Source organism: Dasypus novemcinctus, chromosome 1, assembly GCF_030445035.2.
Source record: "Dasypus novemcinctus isolate mDasNov1 chromosome 1, mDasNov1.1.hap2, whole genome shotgun sequence".
NCBI classification, from domain to species: Eukaryota; Metazoa; Chordata; class Mammalia; order Cingulata; family Dasypodidae; genus Dasypus; species Dasypus novemcinctus.
The window spans coordinates 155,400,412-155,409,980 of record NC_080673.1 but is presented as its reverse complement, the minus strand read 5'-3'; positions in this window follow the sequence as shown (position 1 = coordinate 155,409,980).

Here is a 9,569-nt window from a genome sequence, read left to right as displayed (position 1 = left end):
GAGATGTGATCTTTGCTTATGAATTATATATTATGCAGTTTGAGGCCCAAGACTGATGATGTACATTAAAGCACCAGAGAAAGGTGAATAAGAGTATGATACATATTGTATTCACAAGTGGTGAATAGATTTTAAGTTCGTACCACAGGTAGGCAAGGATGTGGGGAAATGGCCCATCTTCACTAATTAAAGTATCTACCCTCCATGATGCCCCCAGTGATCCATATTTTCTGATATTCATGTCTTTTCACAATGTTCTCCCCTTGGGTGTAGGTCAGATTTAGGGCCTGGAAGTGAATGGAATACAGAAGAGGTGAAGGAATGAGACTTTCAAAATTAGGTTTTAAAAAGACTGTGGCTTCCAATTTTTGCACTACTCTCTCTGTCTGTCTAAGTCATTGCCCCAGAGGAAACCAGATGCCATATTGTGAGCAGCCCTATGGGGGCATAGAACTGATATCTCCAGCCAACATCCAGCAAGGACCTGAGACCTGACAACAGTCATGTGCATTAGCTTGGAAGTACATAGGTTATAGCCAGTCGACAGTGACCTGAGTGAGCTTAGAATCCCAGTAGACACTTCAGGAGCCCCAGTTGGCAGCTTGACCACAACCTTGTAAGAGATCCTCATAAGAGGCAAAGTCTTGACCTATAAAAACTGTGAAATACACATTTGTTGTTTTAAGTTGCTAACTTTTGGGGCAATTTGTTACACAGCAATAGATAACTAATACATTACTGGTGAAAATACAACCACTTAGAGAGTAATTTGGCAACATCTAGTAGGGTAGAAGATATACATACCTTCAAACTAGAAATTCTAGTTTTGGTTATGGTAGTATACATTTGCCATGCTTTTTTTTTTTTTTTTTTTGAGATTTATTTTATTTATTTCTCTACCATTCCCCCCACACACACACTCATTGTCTGCTCTCTGTGTCCACTCACTGTGTGTTCTTCTGTATCCACTTGCACCCTTGGTGGCACTGGGAAATTGCATCTCTTTTTTGTTGCATCATCTTGCTGCATGAGCTCTCCATATGTGTGGTGCCACTTCTGGGCAGGCTGCGCTTTTTTCACATGGGGCAGCTCTCCTTGCAGGGTACACTCCTTGCACGTGCGGCACCCCTGCATGGGATGGCACTCCTTGTGTGTGACAGATCTGTGCGTGGGCCGGCTCACCTCATGGGTCAGGAGGCCCTGGGTATTGAACCCTGGACCCTCCAAATGGTAGGTGGACACTCTATCAGTTGAGCCATGTCCGTTTCCCACACCCAGTATCCTTTGAGAATTGTCCTTCTTAAACTCTACCTCCCCTGGGCATAAGTCACTCTCTCCCAGCCTCTCTTGCTACAAAAGTACAGGCATATGACCCTGTAGTCATCAGTTAGATATACCCATGTGATCCTTCGATTCAGAAGAGAGGGGCATGGAATTGACCCCAGGAATGGAAGTGCACAGCATTGGCCTTTCAGAGGCCAAAGATGTGGAGTGCCTAGTGGAAATGGCCCGTGCCTGGCATCATCCTGAGAAATATAGTATCCCCGCCGGAGGCATCAGCCACAGATCTCCACAGCAGCAGCACCATAGTGTTGGGTAGCTTTCCTCATTATGGAGCATCCGAGTCTTCTTCCAAAATGATTGTGTGATTCAGAGTCCTCTAATCATTGCCTTTACTGTGTAAACTGGAGCACAGTCAATTTTTTTTTTTTTTTTTTTTTGCAACTAAGAACCCCAAGGAAACAGTTCTCTGGGGAAACTGTTGGACCAAAGGCCTCAATCCTTGCTGATGGTTGGTTGGAGGTTTCTATAAGGAAAGCTTTCACTTTTGTGAACAGGAGACTTGCACAAAGACATGTTTATTGCAATACCTTTTTAATAACAAAAATATCAGATACAGCTGTCCAACAACAGAAGAATGGGGCAAAAAAACTGCAGTAAATTCATGAAAAAGAATTCTTTTTTTTTTTTAAGATTTATTTATTTTATTTTTCTCCCCTTCCCCCCGTCCCCGCCCCAGTTGTCTGTTCTCTGTGTCCATCTGCTGTGTGTTCTTCTTTGCCCGCTTCTGTTGTTGTCAGCGGCACAGGAATCTGTGTCTCTTTTTGTTGTGTCATCTTGTTGTCAGTTCTCTGCGTGTGCAGCACCATGCTTGGGCAGGCTGCACTTTCTTTCGCGCTGGGTGGCTCTCCTTATGGGGCGTACTCCTTGCACATGGGGCTCCCCTAAGAGGGGGAAACCCCTGTATGGCATGGCACTCCTTGTGTGCATCAGCACTGCGCATGGGCCAGCTCCACACGGGTCAAGGAGGCCCGGGGTTTGAACCGCAGACCTCCCATGTGGTAGACGGACGCCCTAACCACTGGGCCAAGTCCGCTTCCCTATGTGGATAAATTTTAAAAACATAATCATGAACAAAAGACTAGCAAATTACTGCATCATTAAAAATAAGTTTCAAAAACTTTTCATGTTTTAAAATGTGACACAAAGCTATTTTTGTTTATGAATACATATGGAAGCAGTAATAGTTTTAATATAAACATGCAAAAGATAAGTAGCAAGACCAGGCAAATTGTTACAAATGGGACTGGGAAGGAGTCTCAGGGAAGACCATCTATATATGTGGTGCTTTACCTCTGTTGAAAAAAAAACCTTAAACAAACATGGTTTTCCAGAGTTGCTATGAAAAATATTACACCATGGGTTGGCTTAAACAACAGGAATTTATTGTTTCATGTTTTTGGAGGCTAGGAGTCCCAAATCAAGATCTTCACAGGCCGTGCTTTCTCTGGAGTCTGTCACATTCTGGTGTTGGCTTGCCACCTTGGCCGGCATCTCTGCCTTCATCATCGAACTATCTGCCTCATTCTCTGGTTTCTCCTGGCTTCTACTGACTGAATGCATCTGAATTCCCTCTGCTCATAGGACTCCAGTCAGATGGATGAAGGCCCACCCTAATGCAATTTAGCCTCAACTAAATAGGATTTTCAAAGATCCTATTTTAAAATAGATTCACACCTTAACGAGTAATAACATCTTCAAAGGTCATTTTCACAAATGGCTTCTCAACCACACCCTGACACACCTTACTTAACATATTCAAAGATACCATTTGCAAATATGTTTGCATCACAGGACCAAGGATTAGGACTTGAATATGTCTTTCAGGACATGGTTCAATCCCCAACAGATAGAACTTAAAAACTTAGGTGTAGCTTGGAAGAGAGAAGGGAGAGCCTCTTAGCTTGGAAGGTGACTTGAGAAAAGAATGAGCAGAGTGACTGCAAGGTATCACAGGATGTAATGGAGATGCATGTGGAGAAATAGAGAGATGAGGGGGTAGATACTGAGGATGAGACCGTACACAGACAGTCACTTAAATGTCTGTAATGAGGAGCTGGACCTGGTCCTCCAGTCAGCAGAGAAGGCACTGTAGATTGGTAAACAGTGAGTGATGTTATAAAAAGTGATACCTGGCACATGAGAAGATGGTCAACGTCATTAGCTATTATGGAAATGCAAGTCAAAACTATAATGAGATATCATCTCACACTTATAGAATAGCCTCTGTTGAAAAAACAACAGAAAAATGCAAGTGTTGGAAAGGATGTGGGGAAATAGGAACACTCCTTCACTGTTGGTGGGAATATAGAATGGCCACTGTGTAGGACAGTTTGACAGTTCCTCAAGAAGCTAAATATAGAACGGTCATATGATCCAGCAATCCCATTACTAAGCATGGGTTCAGAAAAACTGAAAGCAGGGATGCAAACAGACATTTGCACACTGACGTTCATAGCAGCATTATTCACAATTGCCAAAAGATGGAAACAACCCAAGTGGCCATCAACTGAAGAATGGAGAAATAAACTGTGGTCTATTCATATGATGGAATATTATGCAGCTGTAAGAAGAAATGAAATCATAAAGCATATGACAACATGGATGAACCTGGAGGACATTATGTTGAGCAAAGCAAGCCAGACACAAAAAGACAAATACTGTATGATTGCAATACTATGACCAAAATATATTGTGTAACATATTGTAAGATTCAAAAAAAATAAATATTGTATGGTCTCACTAGTATGAACAAATTACAATGAGTAAACTCATAGAGTTAAAATCTAAAGTATAGGTTACTAGGAGATTGAATAAGGGTTGAAAAGTGGGAGCTGATGCTTAATGTTTGTAGAATAAGACTGCTTTTAAGTGTTTGGAAATGGATCAAGACTAAAGTAACACATTATTGTGAGTTTAACAGTGCTGATTTATACATGTGATTATGGCTGAAAGGGAAAGTCTCAGGCCCTAAATGTTGATAGAAGGAAAACTAGAGGATAAACTTGGGGCTATGTAATGTAGTGAACTTGGTGGTGGATGAGGAATGCAGTTAACAGTACAAATACAAGAATGTTCTTCCATAAACTTCAACAAATGTTTGTCACTATTATAAGGCGTTAATAATATGGTGATACATGGGGAAAATACAACTAATGTAAACTAAGGACTATAGTTAACAGTAATTTTATAGTAGTTTTTCATCAGTTGCAACAAAGGTACTATATCAATGCTAAGCGTCAACAATAGGAGGGCAAAAGGGCATACAGGATCTTTCATTTGGTGATGAATGCACATCTCCATGATTACACTGAGAGCCTCTGAGTGTACACATTAGATGAATTGCATGATGTGTGAAAAAAATTGTTAAAAGAAAAAAACAAAAAACAAAGTGGACAATTGGGTGTGGTAGATAAATGGTGCGGGACGCCTTTCTGGGATTATGAGAATGTTATAAAATTGTGTTATTGTACAGATACTAAAAACCACTGAATTGATAGTTTTTTTTAAAGTGATACTTGGCACATTAGTCTGGAAATATGTGCCAGGTGAGCTACAGTTTATTATTTCACAGTTCCTGTGGGAAAGGAATCTAGGCACAGTTTAGCTAGGTGCCTCTGGCTCACAGTCTTTCATGAGATTGTGGTCAAGGTACTGGCCATGGCTGTGGTCTCATCTTTCAAGCTCAGCACTTGCAGGCTGTTGGCTGTGGATCGGAGGCTTTTCTCAATTCCTTGCTTATGGGCCCCTCCAAAGGGCAGTTCACAACAGGGAAGTTGGCAACTGTCAGGGCAAGACAGAAAGAGAAAATGCAGGACAAAGCCACAGTCCTTTGTATACTAATCTCAAAAGTGTCATCCATTCCTTTGCTGTTGTTTGTTAGAAGCAAGTCACTGGGTGCAGCCCACACTTAAGAGGAGGGTTTTCCACAAGCACGAGAATACTAGGAGGTGGGGGTCACTGGGGACACCTTCGAAGTTGTCTGTGTGGACGTTCTTTGACAGACAAGCAGCCAGCCACGAAGGCACGGAAGGAGAGCTTTGTTAGATGAAAGGCCCTGGAGGGTGATGAGGGTGGCAGGACGACTGGGCTTACCCAGGCTTCTGTGAGGTTCCATGGAGGAGGCGGATGAAGCACATGTGGACCCCTGGCTCTCGCCTTTGTTGTGACCCAGAGGGGCCGGGGAAGGCTTTCTTGTAGATCCTGGGGATTGGAAGTTTCACACTCTACAGCACAAAAAGCAGAAGCAGCAAGGGCTGTTTGTAGAAGCCAAGGGCAGCTTCTTATCATCCAAGCCACAAGGAGATATAGGTCTTGCTAATAAACAATGCAGCTCGCAAGGGTCAGGGTCCATTGGAGCAGCTAAGGACTGCTCTTATCATCCAAAATGTAAGGAGGCACATGCCCTACTAGTCACAGGTATGCCCAGGGCTAAGGGGCGGTGGCAGCTCAAAGGGAAATCTACAACTAAGCCAGGCAGGATGAAGAGGCACCAAATATAATTTCTTTTATGCCTGTCTTTTATCCTTATCTACTACACCACTTCATTAAATGGCATTATTTACCTTGTAACTAAAGTACTCGCTTTTTTCATTTCCACTGCATCGTACTTATCTAAGCCAGAACTTGCTCTCATCTGACTACTGTAATTGACTCCTAATTACGTCTTCCTTTCCATGCTTGCCCTTGCAAGTCCATTCTCCATAAAACTGCAGTGCCAGAGAGTTTCTCGAGACATAAATCTGATCCTGACACTCTATGGTTTAAATCCCCTCCCCCTCCCCAATGGCTTTGCAGGCAGAGGGAACAGCATATGCAAGCACCTGGAGGCCAGAAAACAACCAGAAGTGAGAGCCTACTTTCCAGGTATAAATGCAGGAAACCTCCCATTCAGCATTCAACCCCAGAGCCAAGCTGGAGGAGGCTTCAGACACAGGGACAGAGGTTCAGTGGGAAGCACCAGTTGACGTTGGCAGCCATCTCGTACCAGCACCTGCTCAGCTGGTGTCATCAAATTTTTAAACACATTATTTCAAGGTACTTTTTATGTGTCTTCCTCAGATGCTTCCAAGAGAAACACATCCTCTCTTTGTGCCTTCAAAAGAAATCTGCTCCAGGATATTGGTTATAAACTCAATTTTTGCTCTTCTGGCAACTTTTGAATGCACTTAGAGGTTAGAAGTCTAGGCAGAGGAATAGCCAGCCATTTCTGAGACATCTTTTTTATTCTAAAATACTGTTGATGTGGAAGTGCTTCAGCCTAGAGCTCAGGGTTCTCAGAACAGGTAAGTCTCGCTCCTATCCCTCTGTCTGTGCATATCTGAATGATCAAAGTATTTATTGCATTTAGACTTTTAATAAGTTTGTCTTCACTTGCTGTATTCTAGGCATGAGGGTTTTATTTTCACTTTCTCTTGGTTATTGCAGGCTAATCTTCACAGGTTGGGCAAAAAACAATCCTGTGTGCCTGAGTGATTTCTATACTGATCACTCTTCATTACATTATCATTATCATCATCATCATCATCATCATTACTAATGGCCAACATTGATTATTTACTATGTACCAGGGACCACGCTAAAATATTTTCATTTATTATGTCATTTATTCTTCAAAACAGTCTTATGAGTTAGTTAGTATTTCATTTCCACATTTTAGATTTAAAATAGTCCAAAATGGTTAAATAACTTAACAAAAGTTGTACAGCTGGCAAACAGTACATGGCCTCCCAAGCCTAAGCACTACAACTGTCTGCTAGTGCCTCGGCCTTGCTTCCGAGTATGGGCCTTTGCTGTCTTCTCATGTGGAATGACCTTATCCTGTGGATCTTTCCAAATTCTTCTCATCCTTTACATTTAAATCCCTGCTTCTCCCAGAAGACTTTTCTAATAGAGGATCCTCTAATCTATCCCTTTTCTGAATTCCTTAGAGCTGTTTCCTTCAATCCCTTTCAACTTAGCCCTTGACCACATACTAAATGCCTTTGAGGAGGACACTGACTGTCCTACTCCCAACTGGTGCTCAGTCAACACTTTATTGGTTGCTTGATTGATGGGTTGCTGTATCTATAATGACCAAGCCTAGCTCTTCTCTATTAAGTGGTCCCTACAGTTGCCCTACCGATTGAGTATAACTAGACTCTTAGTAAAGCAGGATGAAGCCAGACAGTCATTATCAATCCTCCACTGGAGAGGACAAAATTTCTCCCCCCAAAGCTTCATTTGATGCCACTGAAACACTGGAGAGGACGTGAGTCAGCACTGGCCATGGAACAACCCCCACCAGACGTTCATGCTTCCCCTATGCAGTGGTTTAGGGAAGAGGAGGGAAGGTTTGTGGGAGTAGGTAGTGGGTGGCAGGAAGAGTTTGGAGGCATAGCAGAGGCACTTCCCAATCCTCTGTGAATTTCTAGTTTCCATTTACATTACAGCTACCTGGCAACATGATCAGACTAAACACAATTTTTGAAGGCTGCCTAATAAACCGGATCTTGTTTGTCTCAAGCTCTGGGTAAAATTAATGCATAGATTTTTTTAAAAGTATACCAGTCGATACATTTGCTTGGACTATTGGGGATCTCCTGGCATTCTCCTTCCCTCCTTCCCCCTGCCACCTTGTCTGGCAAGATTCTTCTTGTCCTTTGGATCTCAGCTCAGAAGTGACCTCCTTTGCAAAGCATTCTATAACCTCCTTCCCCAGCATTAATTCTACTGCCACACCCATACAGTATGTAATTGCCTGTAAAGATGTCAGTTTCCCTGAGGACAGGATCTATGACTTTAAATGCCTAGACCTTGGCAAATGCTGAGCACATGATAGATAATGGTTGGATGAATGAATATAATCCAACCTTTTATAATGCCTGAATATCTTATTATCATCTTCGGTTTTACTTAATGGGAGTAAGTCTCTTACCACTTCACAAGACAGCTTATTCCACTTTTAAAGAGTTCTAGAATCAGAAAAACACTTATTCCTTAAAGTGGGCTCACATCTGCTCTCTTGTAATTTCCACCAATTGGCCCTAATTCTGCCTATCTGCGGCACACAGAATAAGTCCAATCCTTATTTCACCAGTTATTCCTTGAGTATTTCGAGTCACATCTTCCCCTGCCAAACTGGGCAGATCATCTACTCTTTAGTTTCAAGACAAATCATCCAGATATTTATCAACACCTATGAAGTATGTGTTTCCCTAGCCAACACTGTTGATAGGAAACCAAATAAATTTCATTCAAAGAAGATATTTCTCAAGGCCAAGAACTGCCCGTTATTTCTCTTTATAGCCACAGCCTATCACTCAATAGATGATTGAATTAAACTACTTTGGCAGTTCTTTCTCTTTTATTGTATAAATGTGAAAAGATGAGTATGGTTCCATAAAATCTTACCTAACATCATCTGCCCTCAGCCCCACCTCCAGTCCATGGGAAAGAATTTATTGCTCCTTCATTTGCTTCTACAGCACTTTGTACAAACCTACTTAAAAGTACTTAACAGAGTTGTGTTTTTTGTTTTCTTTATGGGTCCATCTCCCCACTAGAACATGAACCCCTTGAGGAGGATGGGGCCTTATCTGTTATTTATCCAACACTTCGCATAGTACCTGGTGTATAATAGATACTTAATCTATGTAGCGAGTAAGTGCAATAGAATATCCTAACTAAAAGTATCTTATTTGTACATACAGATATCTTAGTTGTTCTGTCCATTTCTAATTAAGGGATAAAGTTCTGCTTTAATGGACCACCTGGGGCATTAAAAGACAACTTGACCCATATTTATTTTTCAGTTACTTTGGAAATATCAAAGGGAGTCTTCTCAGGCTTTCAGAAAAAAGTTAAAAAGGGTATGCTTTGTACTTCCACACAGTAAGTTTGTAGATCGCAGTATGTGCCTTGAATTGAATTTAATCACAGGACTGACTGCTGCAATGGGGGTACCCTGAAGTTCCAAAACATGATGCCTGGAGCTTGCAAATAACTTTTGCTCCTTCATGGCAATCTCCATGGAAAAACAGACATAGCCCCCCTATGGTGTGAAAGCTTTAGAAGTCAACCCTTACAATGAATTTTTAAAAAAATTAATCTCCATCATCCCTTTAATCCTTTTTAGGGTTCTAGTGGATTGGCGGGTTAGAAGTCAAAAAGGCACGGCAAAATTTACCCAAGAAGTATCTTCCTCAGCTGTTATGAAAATGGAAATGTGTGTGCCAGACATGGTAATT